Source organism: Microtus pennsylvanicus, chromosome 3, assembly GCF_037038515.1.
Source record: "Microtus pennsylvanicus isolate mMicPen1 chromosome 3, mMicPen1.hap1, whole genome shotgun sequence".
In the NCBI taxonomy this organism is placed as follows: domain Eukaryota; kingdom Metazoa; phylum Chordata; class Mammalia; order Rodentia; family Cricetidae; genus Microtus; species Microtus pennsylvanicus.
In genome coordinates this window covers 117,208,765-117,228,565 of record NC_134581.1, presented here as the reverse complement: position 1 = coordinate 117,228,565, position 19,801 = coordinate 117,208,765, and positions in this window count along the sequence as shown.

The following is a 19,801-nucleotide window of genomic DNA, read 5'->3' as shown; positions in this document are numbered from 1 at the left end:
CGTAGGATCTGTGGTTAGCATGGGCTGAAGACCACACTCCTTATACCAGATGCCAGAGTCCCTTAGGCCATCTCATATTGATTCACGCCACTGGGAAATGCATGTTTGGGAAGAGAAGGTACCATATTGTGTCTAGCTGGTACAATGTAGTTTTTAGTTTTCTATACAAGAAAAGGTCAAAAATCTTTCTGTTAGGATTTCAAAGACCAAGTCATATGACACCCTCTGATAATGATTTTGCTTAATGCATCAGCAGTTCACTGCGATTACCTGACACTATTGTATAGGAATATGAACTTAGCCTTCATCACTCAAAGGACAACCTGGTGCTTTTTCTTAGCAGGGACATGGTTATTGTCCGCTAGTTTTCCACAAAGGCTTGTGATTTGAAGACCAGTCATCAGAAACCTCATTTTGGTTCTAATTTCTGTAAGGAGACTGGTTCCCAAACTTAGTTTTCCTGAAGCAGGCCCTTACTTCTTGCTTATGCTGAATTGTGGGGGAGCATAAGCCCTATAGAAGATTGAGACACAAAGGAGACAGAAATGATCCAGTTGGAGCTTTCAGAGATGGGCATCAGCTGAAGACGAAACCACAGTGGAAGCCATGGAAGCATTCAGAACTATGCAAGGCAAGCTGATGAAAACTCACATAGCCTCTTGTGATAAGCAAACACGGTACTGCTGGAGGACAAGTGCCCAGCCCTACAGTTGTAGCTAACATTTATTTCTCCTCATTAAAACTCATAAGTTGGTGCTTGATGACTGGCAAGGATGAAATCTGTATAAGAAAACACTCTTCTTTCTCCCTCCCCCCAAAGCAAAGTCAATCATCATTTTAAACAGGCACATTAATAACACTGGAAATAATGAATTGGGGCAGATAGCAAATGGCTTAACAGAGAAAAAGGCATATTATGATCACTCCTTGGAAATTTATTGTTGTAAGAGGCTGCTAGTTAGTTCCCAGCTGCTTAGTCCTGAAATAATCATACAGAAACTTTATTATTTAAATCACTGATTGGCCCATTAGCTCTAGCTTCTTCTTAGCTAGCTCTTACACATTAAGTTAACTTATTTCTATTAATCTGTGTATCTCCACGTGGCTTATTGGGTAAAGTTCTGGCATCTGTCTTCGGAGGGGCTACTTGGCTTCTCTCTGACTCTATCTCCTTTCTCCCAGAATTCAGCTTAGTTTTTCCCACCTACCTCTATTCCCTGTGTAGGTCCAAGACAGTTTTCTTTATTAACAATGGTATTTACAGCATACAGAGGGAAACCCCACATCAATTTATTTTTCATAATCAGACATGTGTAAGGTGTGTGTGTGTGTGTGTGTGTGTGTGTGTGTGTGTGTGTGTGTGTCTACAGCCATAAATAATCTGAGTACAAATTACTTTAGGTAAATGCTTTTATTGAACAAATTAGACATTAGTGCTCCAGAATAACTATGAAAAACAAATGACTGTAATCACCATGACAATGGGACTTAATTGGCTGAGTTACAGACAGAATAATATAAACCAGACAGTGCCCTGTACTTTAGTGCTGAATTCTCCTGTTCTGCCAGGGTAACTGATTGGGCATTTAGGAAGAGACTTTCTTTATCCCAGAACACAGGCATCGCTATTTCACTTGTGATACAATAAATTACTTTTACTTAAGATTTCCATCCAAATTGTCATTCATATTGGAGAAGAACTCTTTCTCCCTCACTAACATCTTCCATATTTTCTGAATTGCTACTTTGAAGAGTTTAACAAACTTAACAAACTCTTTTCTGATTGAGGTTCTTGTCAAAATTATTCCTCTTCCCAAAAGCAATCTAGTATAAATATCAAAATTAAGTAGTTGCTAAATTCTGCCCAAAACAACTCACTTCTGTCCTCGGGATACAAGAATAAAGTGATGAAGCAAATGTGGTACAAACTCACCAGAGTAAGAGTGAAGTGTTGCATAAACTGGCCAGAAGGGTTTGAACATAATCTAAATTCTTTGTTTAACTCTCTCAAAGTAGAAAATGGGAATATTGTTGCTGGATATAATAACTGCTTATCTTTTCAAATTCACCCTTTGGATGCTCATTTCAATTCCTATTCATGTCTTTAAATTAACATGTATTTGTATGTATTTACATGGTAAAACATGGAATTTTGATTCATTTGTATATTGAGTAATAATCAACTCAGGGTAATTAGTCTATATGCCATCCTAAACTCGCTTTTGGTGGTTTCTACATGATGAACACATTAACATTAATAGAGATGTATAAGCTTAACTTACAACCATCAGTGGGCCATCTGATGGCTTATCTTAGTAGCCCATGGACTCTTCTAATTCTTTTATGTATCTTGAGACATAAAATGCATTGCTAATAATTTTATTCTGCCTATATTGTCATAAACACCAGAACATATTTCTCCTATCTAGCAACATATAGCACTTTACCTATTGCTTGGACTTTCTGTCAATACTTTTTCCTTGACATAAAGACCTCGAAAAGACTTAGTTCTGTTGCCTGATGGTAGATATAATGTGAGCAGCTACCTCAGGCTCTGCCACAGTGACTTCCCTGCTATGACGGAGAGTTTCCATAGAGCTCATCAACCCAGGCTGGCCCTGAATTTGCTAGGCAATTGAGAATTGTCTTGAACTTGGTATTCCCCTGCCTTCTCTGCCACTTGCTAGCATTATAGGTGTGTGGCATTATGTTTGGCTTTTTAAAAAAAATTTATATTGCTTCAATTTAAAAAAAAATCTGTGAATGTCCCCATCATGGTCTTGATCTCTTTGCTCATATTCTCACTCCTCCCACTCTTCAACTGGACTTTGTGAGCTCAGCCCAGTGCTCTGCTGTGGGCCTCTGCCTCTGCTTCCATCAGTTGTTGGATAAAGGTCCTATGACAACATTTAAGATATTTGTCAATCTGACTACAGGGCATGATCAGTTTGGATGCCCTCTCCTCTATTGCTAAGAGCTGCGGTCATCGTTGTGGATTTCTGGGAATTTCTTTAGTGCCAGGTTTCTTGCTAATCCCATATGGCTCCTTCAATCAAAATATCTCTTCCCTTGTTCTCTCATTTCTGTCCTTTCTCCATTTCTGCTATCCTGTTCCCTCAAGTTCTCCCCTTCGCCTTCTCTCCTCCTCTTCCCCTTCCACCCTCCCTTCTTCCCCCACCCCCATGCTCCCAATTCTGTCAGGGAAACAGTTTACCTGAGCTAATGGGAGCTCACTAACTTAAGTTGGACAAAGAAGGAACCAGCATATGTCCAAACTAGACCTTTTGAATGTGGCTACCAGTTTTTTGACTGAGGCAGATTGTGGGGCCACTGGCAGTGGCACCAAGACTTATTGGTACTGCTTGTACTGGCTTTTTTGGGAACCTATTGTCTTTGGATGGATACCTTGCTCAGCCTAAATATAATAGGGAGGGCCTTGGACCTTCCTCATAGCAGTGTGCCTTACCCTCTCTGAGGAGTGGAGGGGGACTGGGGGGGGGGACTAGGTAGAGGGGATGGGAGAATGTAATGAGAGGAAACTGGAATTGAAATGCTGATTGGCCAGTAGCCAGGCAGTAACTATAGGCCGGGAAACCAGACAGGAAGTAGAGATAGGGCAACGAGAATTCTGGGAAGAGGAAAGTTTTAGTCTGTAGTTGTCACCCAGACAGAGAGGCAGACACAGAGCAAGCAAGATGTGACTGCCTTGCTGAAAAAGGTACCAAGCCATGTGGCTAACAAAGACAAGTATTATGGGCTAATATAAGTTATAAGAGTTAGTAAGAAGCCTGAACTAATAGGCCAATCAGTTTATAGTTAATGTAGACATCTGTGTGACTTCTTTGGGACTTAATGACTGCAGGAACTGGGCAGGACAGAAACCTCAGTCAACAAATCTGTGAATAAGACCTCTACAAATGCTTCCACTTAAAAAGAGTATCATATAAAGTACCCAAAGCATAATTGAATATTTATATTGCAATTCACATATATCACTGGATAATTCATGGGAAGTGTCATTATTAGGAAAATTTTAATGAAAAGCAGTTGATAGAACACATGAGAAGATTGCTCCCCCGTGGGAATAGCCACTTCTGGATAGTTCTCTTTAGAAATATGGAAAACCTCTAAGACTTGATTCCTTGTCATTTTTGCTGGAAGTATTGCTCTAACATCCTGACTATTCCCCTCCATCCCTGCAGACATCCCTTTCCAGAACTTTCCCTATAGTTCTGGGGGTGTCTCCTTTCAAATATTGTTGAATCACATTCCTACATGAAACTTTCCGAAGGACTGGCAGCTGTAGTGTGACTGACCAAAATCTTCAGCCTGATCCGCGAAGTTGCATCTTTTGGATGGATTTTGTCAATGTGTCAAAAGCCTAGACCTATCTTGGAAGACTGAATCTTACCTGAGCAAGTATTGCTATTAGATTGGACTGTAAGCAAGTTAATGGGGTTATTGTCTTGATTAATGACTGAGGTGGGAGGGTCCAGCTCACTCTTGGTGGTGCTGGGCAGAGGGCCCCGAGCTGTATAAGAAAGCAGGTCGAGCAAGCTATGAGAGCAAGTCAGCAAGCATCATTCCTCCATGGCCTCTAAATCAGTTCCTGCCTATAGGTTTCTGCATTGAATTTCTGCCCTGACTTCCTCAGAGATGGACTGTGACCTAGAATGTGTAAGGCTGAAAAAGGCCCTTTCTTCCCCCGCGTTGTTTTTGGTTATGGTGTTCTAACACAGCAACAGAAGCCCTAACTACGAGTCTCTGTGTGGTTGGAAACATACTTAATTCTCAAGCTCCATCTCAATATCATCAACTTCCTCTTGTTACTGAAGCTTTTTCTGGGTTACTTTTCTTTACCAAATCTTCTTGACTTCCTCATCTCATTGTCTTTGCAAATGTCTCTTCCACTATTGAATCATCAGCTCTTCTCCTCTATCTGCGTGTTCACCATTCAATCGGTTCCCCAGATGGGCTCTGACGTTCCCCTGACATTTCTTAAGAGCCTTTTCCCAAGCTCGATTATAATTACTCAGTCTTTCTATTATATAAAATGTGATTTCCTAGAGCAGAGATTGGAGCCTGTCCATTTTCATGAATAATTCATTAGTCTTCAGTTGAGGCAACACCAACTACTAGAGAAATGCATAGGTATCGGAGCCCAAGTGCCTGGGTTCCTGGTCTTAGCTGGATGGCCCAGAGCAAGTTCATCAACTTCTCTGTGCTTCAGGGAGTTCATAGAGCTAAAGCGCTCAGAGCATGGCTGACCCCTAAATGAGTGTTTGTTGTCCTTCTAGAGTTATCATCACCAGTGACTGTCTTATAGTTCTTGACTCATGAAATATTATTGCAAATATCAGGGAACAATCAGATATCAAATGTAATGAGTTATCATGGCTGAAACTGTGGCTCAGAAGGAGAGAGAGGGGGAGGTAAGAGAGAGGAGAGAGACTGATTAAGAGATTACCTAGTGAGACATGAGTCCCTGGGTTTAATTTCTAGAAAGGAAAAAATAAAGATATCTAATAATTTTCAATTATTCCATTTTTATTATCTTATTTTCCACCCTTTATTGTTAATAATTGTCCCATTTGTTTAGTAAGAATTTATTTTCTGTTCTGATAGAACTAAGATATGTTGAAAATACCTACTTCAATTTGTAAAGGACTTTGAAAGAAATGCAGCCATGATAAAAATGATAGAATCAGGCCGAGACTCATTCTCTCGAGTGCTCATGACAACAGCCTCCAGTTAAGGTTAAAGTGGGAGCTCTCTGGGGTCTTCCCCATACAGAAGAAAATGATTGCAGTTTCCCTTATCTATGTTTTTCATTTCCAATTTGTGTGAGCTTTTAAACTTCTTTCAGCATCTCACCTATTATGCAATCAAGATCAAAAGCAACTTCGTAAAAAAAGAAAATGAAGTGAAGCCACTAGAGCTAGCTATTACATAAAACTGTGCCTGAAAAGCAATCCCTATGAAAGAACTGACCGAGAGAACAGGTTCAGAAATGACAAGAGAGCTTACAGAAACTGTGGTGATATTCACATTTATTCAAAAGAATCAGACATTGTCGAATGTTCGTATACTCAACCTTTCCCCAGAGCAAATCTATTTTCATGTCCTTCCATGATGCTGTCTTCACATTTTGGGTGCTTTCTCTTATGTCTTTCATCCTTTCTCCAGGGAAGTAGGCCCTGGAAACATCAAGGGAGAATGATCTATATCCTCTGTGGGCTGTGAGGATGGTGAGACCTTTCTTTGTCATGAAAACGAAGCACAATTAATAAAATCTTAGAGAGAGATTTAGGTGTTCACCCTAAACACCCAAAAAGCAAAACAGTCAGCCAACCTCAGTCTGAAATGGCAATCCTGCCTCCAGGAATCTCAGGAGGAGACTGTGTCTGAGAGCTGTCTCCCTTTGTCTTACATTCCTTTCTAGGCATGGATAATCCCATGCACCACTGGGATTAAAGGTATGCATCACCTGGTTTCTATAGCAACTAGTGTGGCTACTAGGATTAAAGGTGTGTGTTACCATAACCTGGTCTGTAAGGCTGACCAGTGGGACTGTTTTACTCTCAGATGTTCAGGCAGTCTTTATTTATTAAGACACAATGAAAATGTCACTACAGACAAAGCACAAGCATATCAACCTCCATGTGTCTCTTTTCATTCATCTCTTCTGGTTCCACAAAATTATTTGATTCCTTTGATGTTTCATCTTATATCTATGGTGGTAATAATATAGGTCCATGGTTACTTTTCTCTCACTGGTTGTTTTAGGCTTTCTGTTGCTTCAATCAAACACCATGGCCAAAGACACTTGAGCAGGAAAGGGATTATTTCATCTACTATTTATTAGACCACAACCCATAACTGAGAGAAGTAAAGGAAGAAACTCAAGGATGGGACCTGGAGGGAGGCCCTGATGCAGAGAAGTACTGCTTGCTGGCTTGTTTCTCACAGCTGGCTCGGCCTGCTTTCCTATAGAATCCAGGACCATCAGCCCAGGGATGGCATTGCTCACAGTTGTCTGAACCATCCCACTGCAGTCAAAAGAGCACCCTAAAGACTCACCACCAGTCAATCTAAAGGAAGCATTTCCTCAATTAAGATTCCCTTTTCTCAACTGTGTCTAGGTTTGTGTCAAGTTGGCAAAATCCAACCAGCAAAATGGTTACCAAGGTTTAACATAGTTTAGGCTGGCCCTAGACTCAGGTAAAGTATCAGGTGATAGGTAGAGTTTGGTTGTAGGCATAGAATGTCCCACTGGGTCTTCTGCATTTAAGCCAAATGAAGAGCCCATTGTATAGAACAGGGATTGTGCTTATGGCTCCACACCCAGAGACAAGAGGAAGTGTAGCCTGGCCCTCTATATATAGCTCAGTCACTTCAGATTAGTTAATCCACTCTCTGAGCTTATACCTGTTTTTCAGGGATTTTATATTGCATGTAAAGATCTTCTAAATGTCCAACGAATTAAACTCTAATAAGTCTGTTTTACGTAGCTGTTGTTCAAAACGTACACTCATTACTTTGGGAGAGGAGAAGAGAGGGGAAGAGGAAATCATCCTATCTTCAAAGAGCCTAATGTTTGTTGAGATTTTAGGGGAAGGACAAGAGTCCCTAAAGCTCACTTATTGTGTTTGATACCAAGAAATGGTGCAAACCATGGCTCTTCAGTTCTTCTGTTTTCTTAGCTTTATTATTTGATCCAAGAGTAAATGGTTAGGATCAAAAGCGCCACTTTGGATAATAATCCTGTGCAAGCCATTCCCCAATGTCTAGAAAAATCCTAATTTCGTGCAAGCAATTCCCCCATGTGTAGGGAGTGAGAAAGCCTCTACTGGTAAAGTAAATCACTCAGAAAAGAATGTCGTCAATAAGCTGTAACCCGAAGACAGAGAAGGCTGGGGCCTCCAGAGTCAAAGTCCGTGCATACAGCATAGGGAGACATGCTTAGAGAATTCTCTCCTTTGGGGAGGTGTGGAGAAGAGGCCTTAGAGTATGTGCTGTGCTGGCCTTTCTTGCAACCAGTACGAATGTAAATACCAGTGGGAAGCCCAACACAATATCACTTTTCATCCAGCAATGTTCTGTGTGTTGATAGTCCAGGAGAACTTTGAGAAACCATGAACCAGTAAACTCCTATGTTCTCACCCTTAGTGAACCTGTTGGCCAGCGAGGGACCAATGGTCCACAGGTAAGAAAAAAATCATTGCAGCCTAGTATGTGTATGGCTGGGATAATTTTCCATGTGTAGATGGTCTCAGTGCTACACACCGTAGTTACTGCGGTTTCCACTGACTTTGCCTCCATATGGGACTGTGGGAGTTTCCACACCTGGTTCTTCTCTCAGAGATTTGGCCTCCCTAAAACCTGCTCCAGTGGAAACACATGGGGGCAGGAGAGCCAGAAAGAGATCCTCTGTTAGAGAAGGACAGCTGGGAGATTAATGCACAACCTTCCAGAGTTTAGATAAAGAATTTTGGGATAAATTCTAAATGACTCCTTAGTGAATCCCCAGCAGGAAGACACACTGCCACAGAGGTGAATATTTCTGGCTTGTCATTCCCTTGTGTTCAGGCTCTGCTTTCTTATCTACTACATTATGGAATTACAACTTTATCCAGACCTCAGTATAGGCTCTTATTTGGGGGAACTCAATCCAAGACCTTGGAAAGAGAATGCAATCCTGTGCAAAAGCACGAGAAGGATGAAAAGGTGGGTGGGTACCAGGCTGTGCATGCGCAGACCCCAGGAACTGGAAGGAGTGAGTGAGGACTGAAAGGCAGCTCGTAGGTCTGGGGAGCAAATCTGGAGTAGCCGCAAGGGCATTGGAGAGGGCAGCAGAACGAGAAACTTACTGAGGTGCTAAAAGCAGGGCTGAGTCATCTTGTTACCATCCTGCTAGAGGATGTAATCAAAGATTGGACAGATAAGCATGGTGAATTTATTTTATTTTTATTTTTGCCAAATAGCCTCATGATTTTCCTAACCCAGAGTCGTTATTGCTGCAGATGGATATTTGGGTATGTTAAGGACAAAACCTCTGTTTCTTGTCAGAGGACCTTTGCTGACTTGCCTAATGATCCTGCTATGAAATGATTTTAGCTACTGTTCTACTGCTATCAAGAGACGCCATGACAAAGGCAACTCTTATGAAAGAAAACATTTAACTGGGCGCTGACTTATAGCTTCAGAGGGTTAGTCCATGATCACCATGGTAGGAAGCAGACATGCATGGTGCTGGAGTAAGAGATGAAAGCTTTACATTCTGATCTGCAGGGAAGAAGGAGAGAGAAAGACAGAGAGAGAGAGAGAGAGACAGAGAGAGAGAGAGAGAGACAGAGACAGAGACAGAGACAGACAGAGAGACAGACAGAGAGACAGAGAGAGCAGCCTATCCCCACTGACATACCTCTTCTAACAAGGCCACACCTTCTAATCCTTCCCAAACACTATACTACTAATTGGGGACCAGGAATTTGAACAAATGAGCCTAAGAGGGGGTCATTCAACCCTTTTTCTCAGGCTTGGATTTGAATCTCATTTCTATAAGCTATAGTTACAGAGATGACCTCAGGCAGGCTGTGTAAATTCTCTTTCCTCTTTTCGTTATCTAAAAGAAAGAATGACTGCATGCATTATATAGATTTTTTTTTGAGGAACAGAAACCACAGAATGCAGGTAGACATTGAGAAAGGGATTTATTGGATAGGTTCACACAGCAGGGCCCTGGGAATCCAACAGAAAGGTTGTTTACATACATCCTGGAGTGACAGTGGTCTAAGTTTCCAGTCTAGGAGTCAGGGTGCTCATCAGACTCAAACCCATACTGAGAAGCTTGTAGCTACCTGGACAGCACACAGTGTCAGCAATGAGAGATGAAAACACAGGAAGAAAGAACTTGCCTGCAATTATACGCTGACTCTCTGTGCTGCCAACTCTTTAGAAGACACTGTCCAGTGCGGAGTGAATCTTTTTCCCCCATTAGTTTCATATGTCACTCCTCTCTAGAAAAGCCTCTGCAACAGACAGATTTTTTTCACGATCTTAGTCATCTCAGTGCATCAAATTGGCAACCAACACCACCCATCCCATTCCATCATAACACTTTCAGAGTTGCTATTCAAGATTTATGAACCATACTTAACTTACTATTTGATCCTCAGTAGCAACTCAACTGATGATAATTTTAAGCAACAAAGCAGTATACTTAGTTTAAAAATTCCTTCACTCAGGACAGATATAGGAGCAGGGAAGAAGATATCTTAATTAAGGGAGGCATTGTGGCGTTGGCAAGAGGCTTGACTCTAAAGGGGTTCCCAGATGTCCACAGGGATGTCCCCAGCTAGGACTTTGGGCAGTGGAGGAGAGGGTGCCAGAACTGGCCTTGTCCTGTAGTCAGACTGATGAATATCTTGAATATCACCATAGAATCTTCATCTGGCGACAGATGGAGATAGAGACAGAGACCCACATGGGAGCACTGGACTGAGCTCCCAAAGCCCAGTGGAAGAGTAGAGGGAGGGAGAATATGAGCAAAAAAGTCAGGACCACGAGGGGTTGGTCCACCCACTGAGACAGTGTGCCTGAACTAATGGGAGCTCACCAAATCTAGCTGGATTGGGACTGAACGAGCATGGGATCAAACTGGACCCTCTGAATGTGGCTCACAATTGAGGCAGACTGAGAATTGAGGCCAATGATAATGGTACTGGGATTTGTCTCTACTGCATGTACTGGCTTTTTGGGACCCTAGTCTGTTTGGATGCACACCTTCCTAGATCTGGTTGGAGGGGGGAGGGCCTTGGACTTCCTACAGGACTGGAGGGGGAGGGAAGGAAGGGAAGTGGGGGAGCGGGAAAAAAGTGGGAGGAGGGGAGGCAGTGGAGATTTTGATTCCTATTATTTATAAAATAATAAAAAATTATCAGAGAGGAAAAAATTTCTTCGCTCTAGTCAATTTGACAAATCCAAGTGTCCTATAAAGTCACTGTGTTCCAAACATACACCAAGTGAATCTTTGGAACTAATGAAGGATGGAAGAAACAGGGCATTTCATGTAGCGGTCCAACTTGCTGGTTTTTTGAATTCAGACTTTGGCTCCAATATGCAGACATAAGTACAGCTGTTCAACTTTCTGATGGCGAACAAACACTCAAATTTGGCAAAGTTCTCATTAGTCAAGTGCTGCCATTGTTTGGGTTTAATAGAAGCTCCCTGGAGCTGTGTAGTCTGGTCTGGCTCTGTTCACTTCCAGGCTATCCATGTGTGTTCTCAGAAGTTCTTCCTCCAGATTGAGATTCTCCCTGAACCCAAATAAACAACAAAGGTAACATCCTTTCGGGGCTTTAATCAAGACGCTTTAGTTCCGATTTTCCAACTTGCTAGTGTACTCTCCACTGTATATTGCTTGTTCACTGAGCATTTGGTATTTTTATGACTAGGACACATTTAGTGGGGTTAATAGAGCTCCTTGAAATGGAAATTACCCAAATGAGAAAGAGAAGTGAAATGACAAGGGCAATCAATTCTTCTGTCTTATGAGCTTCTTGTCTTAAAAAAAAGAACCTATCATTTGTTTGTCACATATTTGAGTCATCGTGTAAGCAAGCATGCTGAAGAAGGAAGTGACTGATAGAAACGCTCTGTTTTCATGAGTCATATATAGAGAAATCTTGAAACATTATTAGAAAATATTCACCAACTGGTGCCCTTTCCGAAAAAAAAAATCATAGCCGTAATATCTGGTTTTTGAACAAGACAGAGCAGTAAAAATGAACATTCAAATATTAGTTATTAATCATTTGCTTCCATATGGAACCTACAGTTTGTCTCCATTGTGTATGTTCCAAAGCATTTGATTCCACATCATACAAAGATTGTATCCTTAACTCTTAGGTTTGCTTGACAGCATTTACCTATCCTAAGCTAAAAGGAATGAGGCAAATATAACTTGGGTATGTTCAGAACTTTCATCTGCTAGGTCCTGGCCCAGTCTATTAGATTTCATTTCTGTTAAGAAAAATATAAGTTGCAATATAGTCAATAATTGCCATTTAATGACAGATTGATGAAGCACTCTCTTCTGCAGAGTCTAATCATTTACCGAGCTATAGACCATTACTGAAACTACATCGTGAAATGCTGAACCATAAACCCAGCCAGGTTGTTGTCCAACTTCTCCCTCTACCTTTATTCTCCTGTTTCCAGATACGTCTACCATGCAGAGAGCAAATGGCAATAATCTTGGCTTTTTGTTCCTTAAGTATGGCTTTTACACAAAGGCACTAAAAACTATGTGTGCCTATATTTACTGAGTGCTACGCTAAGCTAAGCTCTCACATGTATATAGTATGCATGTTAGTTAGGTAGATTCTATCTTAGCATCTTTCCCCTTCAGGAGCCTGCTTCTTTATTGGTGAACAAAACTCTGGGCTTGCTTTTCTTGGTCTGCAGTGACTTCATTGTCTAATACACACTTGTAGTAACACATAAGCTGTTTTTCACGGCATGGATTTTGTCCTATTTTTTTTCTCTCTCTCTTTTTTTTTTATTGATTTTTATTGAGCTCCACATTTTTCTCTGCTCCCTACCTCTCCCCTCGCTCCTTCAGCCCTCCCCCCCCCATGGTCCCCATGCTCCCAATTCTCAGCAGATCTTGTCTTTTTCTACTTTCCATGTAGATTAGACCCATGAATGAACTCTTAGTGTCCTCATTGTTGTCTAAGTTCTCTGGGATTGTGATTTGTAGGCTGGTTTTCTTTGTTTTATGTTTAAAAACCACTTCTGAGTGAGTACATGTGATAATTGTCTTTCTGTGTCTGTGTTTGGTCCTAATTTCTGTAAAGTCTCTGTTACAGCATAGCCATTAGGTCAGTGTTTGTTGAACTGGAAAGAGAGTAGTCCCTGCTCAAACCCAGGGGAGTAATTTGTGTCTGTTGCTCAGCAGCCCATTGTAGCGTATGTCCAAGTTACAACTGAGATGTAAGAAGGCCCTTCTATAAAGAAGTCAAATCGCAGTAGGGTGTGTGTGTGTGTGTGTCTGTGTACAGCAAACTGATGAACATTGTCTTTCTAAATAGAAATGTTTTTGTTTTAGTTAGTGCTATTAGTCAGTCCTAAACTCCTCATTCTTTATTTTTTTCTCCAAGTTTTTCTGAGCTTGCTTCCAGTTTGCCAAATCTACCCTTCATTTTTCATTCTCACGGTTAGCCACACTGGCCGACATTCATACTGCTTCCTGTGTGGACCACTGAGAAACCTAATTAAATTTTATTAGAAGTGCACTACCTTCTTCGTACAATGTTAATCCTTCTCCATCATCAGTCTCTCTAACACCTCACACCACTTGGAAAAACAATGAGATCCATTCCAGTTTAATGCTAGAATCTGTGACTCTGCATCATCATCTGCAGAAGAATCATTGTCTGATATCAGCTGTCTCCTGTTTGCACTGAAATCCTGCTTTTCTCTGGGTCTACAGCTATGGACAATTTCACATTCTTATCTTCAAATCATTTGCCTCATTTCTCTAAGTAAACTGGTTGACAATTGTTTGCCTAAATTGACTGTTCAATGGGGATAAACACCGTTTCTTTGGTACACTATCTTTCAATTACAAAAGGAATCTAAAACAAGTGTTCTTCCTCTTTCTGGAGACCAGTTACATGGGTACCACAAAAGCTCTCAGGGAGGGCCAAACTGAAGAAGCAGGGAACCATCCAGATCCCTTGGCACAAAATTTCAGCATCACTGGGGAACATAACTAAAAGTTATTATAAAGTATACTTCCATTCTATTTTCCGTCTAATGAAAAAGTCTTAAATATATTCCTTCTAAACATTCCTGTCTCTAAAATGACGTGGTATCATTTGCTTTGCAGCTGGGCATATGCTTGGCATTCTTTGACTGTAGAGAAGTGAATCTATGCACAGCCAGTGGTGTTTTTATTGGGGGTATCATAATATTTCCTTCCCCAATATCAAAAAGGAAGGTAGTCCCATACTCTCCTGTGCCTTAATTGATGTCCCAAAGCATCATCGACTGATAAAATGGACCCATGATGCCTGTATAACCTCAAGCCTTGCTAAGATTTTGATCTTAGTACTTATGACTTTAGCACAAATACACAATGTGTCTATCATTTACAGTCTTTGCAAATGGTCACTGATTGCATGCTTCAAATATTTATTAATGTGGCATACAGAAATGGCAGAAATATCAAGGCTTTGAGTTACACAACCACATAAAATTAAAACAGACCCTCAACCTCAGCAGACACAGGAATAATCAAAATTACAAAGGAAATATTCCATATCAAAACACCCAGCATAAAATTATAGATACCCTTAGAACTTTATCCAGCTAAACTGAAGTATAAGAACACATTACTCAGAAAACAATTGAATTTCAAAAGCTTTGCACTATAAAAGAAATAAGCACATAGTTTTCTGAAAGCAATAGCCTCTCTAAATTCTGAAATTATACTAACTAGATATGTTCTCAGTTTTGCATTGAGGGATTGTAACCCAGTAGGTGCTGAAAAGCTTGCATTTACATATAAAAAGACTTGCTAAGGCAATCCATTTAAATGGTCAAGAAAAATCTGCCTTGGCTCTTTTACTGAACCATATGGTATTAGACAAAGGACTATTGTATTTATTTGCTTGATTAGGGGTATTTTTCTTTTTACTGAACTGGCTTTAGAGCAAATATTTAAGAAAATATACCTTAGAGTTGAGTTCAACTGAGATCACTGATAAATTGTCACATAGCTTTGCAATGATCCCCGACATTCAATGTTGATTTTTGGAAGGGTCTCCCTTCCCTTGTCATCAAGGCCCACTGAGACAGCTTAGAGGGTACTTGCTTTACCCTTGGCAATTTCATTCAGCACTATACACACACACACACACACACACACACACACACACACACGATATGTATATATCATACATAACCATGAGTTTACCAGTCTCTGTGAGAGCCTTGAGAGCTGCAATGCCACATCCCGTAGGCTTTGGGCTCAGTTTCCAAAGCCCTTCCTAGCCATGTTACCATCTATGGTTGAGGAACCTGTTTGGATTTCTATTGTGGTATCCAAGTCAGCTTCTTTCAACAGCTGTATATTAAAGGTACATTTCAGACTTCAATTAGACTTTCTTTTCTATAGAGGCTTGCTTCTATTCTGTTTGAACAGTTAAACTTTAACAATCTGGCCCTCACTGCATGGCTAATGTGTCTTGTGTATCAGGTTTACTCCCAGGGAGAGTTAATCACTTTCTTTTCTTTTTTAAAAACTGTAAGCCTAATTTTGGAGTCAGAGGCAGGAGGAGGATGATTCCAAGGCCAGCCTGGGTTACATAGCAAGACCTTTCCTAAAACAAGTAACACAACAGCAACAATAAACAAAGCTAACTTCCAAAATGAGAATATAATAAACATTCTCCTTATAAATCAAGAAGCCATGTGATTTATGATATACTAGAATCCTCTTCTTATTTCCATCTTGGGACCTCAGGCTAAAGTGGCCAATAATGTGCTTGATCGCTTAGGATATCATGTCTAGAAATTAATCTCATGGTGGGCTGCCACATAAGATACCTTCTCCCTTGCTTTGAATGGTGTCTTTGTTAGGGTTCTATTGCTGTGAAGAGACACCAAGACCATGTCAACTCTCATAAAAGAAAGCATTTTTAATTCTGGCTGTCTTACAGCTCATGAGTTTAGTCTATTATCATCACGGTGAGAAACATTGTAGTGTGCAGGCAGACTAGGTGTGGAGAGGTTGCTCAGAGTTCTATATCTTGATCCACAGGCACCAGAGGGAAACTGAGACACACTGGCTAGACTTGAGTTCATAAGACCTCCAAGCCCATTCCCACAGTGATACCCTCCCTGCAACAAGGCCATACCTCTAAATAGTGCCACTTCCTATGGTCCAAGCATTCAAACACATGAATCTATGGGGGCCATTCTTAGTTAAACCAGAGATATGGGTTGGCCTCCTGCTTACTTCTAATAACTAGGACCTCACAAAAGTGATGTAAGTTTCAAGACATTGGAATCTTTCTCTCCCTCAGCTCCCTAGTTCTCAGGAAACTGGCAAATATGCTATAAGCTGCCCCATGGAAGGAGTCCATGCAGTGAGGAGTGCAAGAAAAAGTCTCCACTACAGTCTGAGAAAGACAAGGCTCCATGAGGAACCAGACTAGGGAACTCACACGTGGGTATTGCCCAGGGGCACTTAACGTGACCACACACAGGCCACTGCCCTTCCTGGTGAACACGGCAGGCCCCGAGTGACACCCAAGCCCTAGCAGTTCCTGATTACAAGTTCAAAAAGGGCCCCTGCTTTTGGAAAGACTTCATCTGTGCCATTATATAGAAACAGGATCTGTTTAGATGATATAAAGTTATAAAAGAAGAACATTGTTTCTGGAGAAATTCTGAGGCTGACTAAGATTTATCACGTAAATCTAGTCCACATGGATAAAAGAAAAAAGTAGAAAGGACAAAGCTAGTGATCTCAGAGAAAGATGGCAGATCAGAAGCCTTCTGTGTCAGTGCATGAAAGAAAGGTAAGAAACAACAGTGAATCCTATTTCTGTAAAAATAACACTTAAAGAAAACAAAAAGGTACCTGAATGAATCCACCACTACCAAAGAAACCGTCAAGCTTCTGATGTTCAGACACACAACATCAGGCTGGAGTCATAGTGGTTTTCAGGGAAGTGCTGTCATGGACAGGCATAGTAAGGGTCTGAGTCTGAGCTGTGGAAATGAAAATAGAAGCTAGATAGTCCTGAAGGTGATGATGGGAACAGAACAACCTTAGAAGTTGGAAACAGAGTAGATCCAAAGGCCTCTAACCTCAGAAGTATATGTATCTTCAAGCCCGTGTCTGCAGTATTCCCAACAACAAGAATCTCAGAGCCAAGAATGATCAGGATTAAAACAATGGAATCATAAGAAGTAAACTTAAAAATAAATTTGATCATATAGCTTGAGACGAATGAAAATTTCAGCAAATAACTAAGACGAACAGGAAAAACCACAGGAAGTTTGCATGTTGAAGACTCTAGCGAAAGAAAGTCTTCCACTGAAAGTGAAATATATAGGGTGGAAAAGAGATGGAACAGAAAAATGAATAGGCAGAAAAACTAAAAATATAACAAACATGGAATTTGAATCCAAATTGGAAAAGAAAATGTAGAAGCATCAGTTAAAGAGAAAAAAACTGATAAAAAATTTTTTAAAAAATTCTCTTAACCAAAATCTACTTCAAAAATTCAAAAGTGAGCCATCAGTGGTGGATAAAACTTCGATATCCCTGATTGTAGAATGGGGTGATCACTAGCAATCAAACAATTACAAAGGAAAACAAGAATGTGACATTTTCATCAGTTAATGAATAAACATGCTGTTATAAAAATAAAACACTAATTTTTAAATCTAAATGTATAAACATCAACAAATGAACTTAAAATTATTACTTAGTAAACTGAGCAAGTTTCATGGGCTTTTGAAAACTGGTGTTATTTTGGAAGGAGAACATTAAAGTGCATACTTTGACAATATGCTGCCAGCAAATATAGTATGGCATAATCTTTTTGGAAAGTAACCTGAAAATATTCCTGAAAGATATGGCAAGTGCATATGTATGCCTATAAATCCACCTCGGGAAATTCATCCTAAGGATCTTTTAAGATTTTCATAAATTTGATAAGTAGGAGCTATTGAGATCTCTAGCAATAGGACTTGAAGAGATAACAAATATCTACAAAACAGGGATCCTAGTAGATGCTTAAAGGTAAATCAAGCATGACAGATAACAGGGAATGAGCTATTGGTAACGGTCCAGCCAGGTACCTAAGCATGACCTTTGAAGATTCCGGTAGAGTAGGGAACTGTTGTAGTTGGAACGCAAAATGTCCCTATCAGGCTCAGGTGTCCTCAATTGATGGTGGTATTTTGGGAGGTTCTGAAATTATAAGAGGGCCTGATTAGAGGAAAGTGATCACTGCTGGGTTCAAAGGTTGTACCTGGTCCCTTGTCCTAGCTTAAGGTATCTACTTTCCTTCCATGAGATGAACTGATTCCTCATTGTTGTGTTCCTGTCACTGTGAGTTCAGATTCTGCACAGACCTGCCATCACCAGGAGCAAGGGTTACAGACTACAACCTCTGAAACTGCCGTCTCTCCTCTGTTGCGTGCTTGCCATCCACATTTTTGTCATAGCAACAAGAAATCCTGACTAATATAAAGAACTCCTTTTTCCCATACCCTAGCACAGTGAAACAAGGACTTGGGATTCTGTTTTTTAAAGTGTTTTAGCAAATTGGGGACATAAAATGGGTTTATTCTATTAAACTAGAATTTCCTTTGAAACTTGATGATACATAATAAGATTATTATAAATGAAGTCTTACGCTCAAAGAATAGACTGTGATAGGAAGCAGATACAATTTCTGGAGACTAAAATCAATCCACAAACTGTGTAACAACATAAGAGCCATAATGACCATCTGCATTTGAAACTTGAAACAGCCTTAAGATTCTGCAGAAACCACAGCCAGCCAATAAATATTTACAAATGACCGCCTCTTTTCCAGGCTCCCTGCCAACTACAAAGTGAATGGTTTCTGGTCAGTTTCCACGTGGTGAGTTAGAAAATGCTTGGGGAGTGAGAGTTTATCTAACCCACACTGATGCAGCCAGTGATGATGGCCCTACTCTCTGTGTGCAGGGTTAGACACTGTCATCAGCTCTTGCCTCTGAGCAAAGCAGAGAAGTCTGGTCCCTTGTAGAAAAAGCCTCAACTTGGGCAGTTTGTGTTGCCACTGGCATTGGGAACTGGTATCTTGGAGCTTATTACCTATGGAAGGATACCTTGTTCAGCCTAGATACAGGGGGGAGGGCTTTGGCTCTATCTCAACAGGATGTGCCAGACATTGTTGGCTCCCCATGAAAGATGAAAGGCCTTACCCTCTCTAAGGAGTGGATGGGGGATGGGAGGGAGGAGGGAGAGAGAGAGAGAGAGAGAGAGAGAGAGAGAGAGAGAGAGAGAGAGGAAGAGGGGAGGGAGTGGGAACTGGGATTGGTATGTAAAATGAAAAAGGATTGCTTTAAAAATACAAAATAAAATAAGAAAGAGCCTCAAACTACATTGCATATTAAGCAAAGTATCAATTCCAAATGTAACGTTTTAAATTCTTCTTTAGGGAAAACCAGTATATTTAAATGCCAAGAGTAGAGAGCTGTTTTAAAGAAGAGGTTAATTGTACGCAATTGAAAAGTATATAATGGTGCTATAGCCCCAAAGACAAAGTTTCTGATTGCTTTACAACAAACTCTACATAGCATTTCACTTTTCAAATATCAAAGGTAGAGAGCTAGGAAAGAGTTAAGCATGCAAGAAATATACATATCATTTTTATCTTTGAAACTGCATGCTAGGTGTTAAGATAACACCTATTTATAAGGAGAGGGTTTGGGGAAGCAATGATTTCAATTAAGGCATAATATTTTAAATATCTCAATTTCTCCAGCCTCATGCAATGAGGGAAAATCTTGAAATAAAAAATAATCTCTTATAAATACAAACATCCATATTTCTTCCATATTTAAATTGATTGTGTTAGGCAGACATTTCTCTTCATTTAGACTGTAAAGTTGCTTTGCTCTGAGAAGGGGCAGAAGGAAAGAATGAGCAACCATTTCTTCCCAGAACTCCTTTCTTTACAGACTGAATGAAGCAGTGAGCTGCTGCCACAAGTTTTGTTCCTCC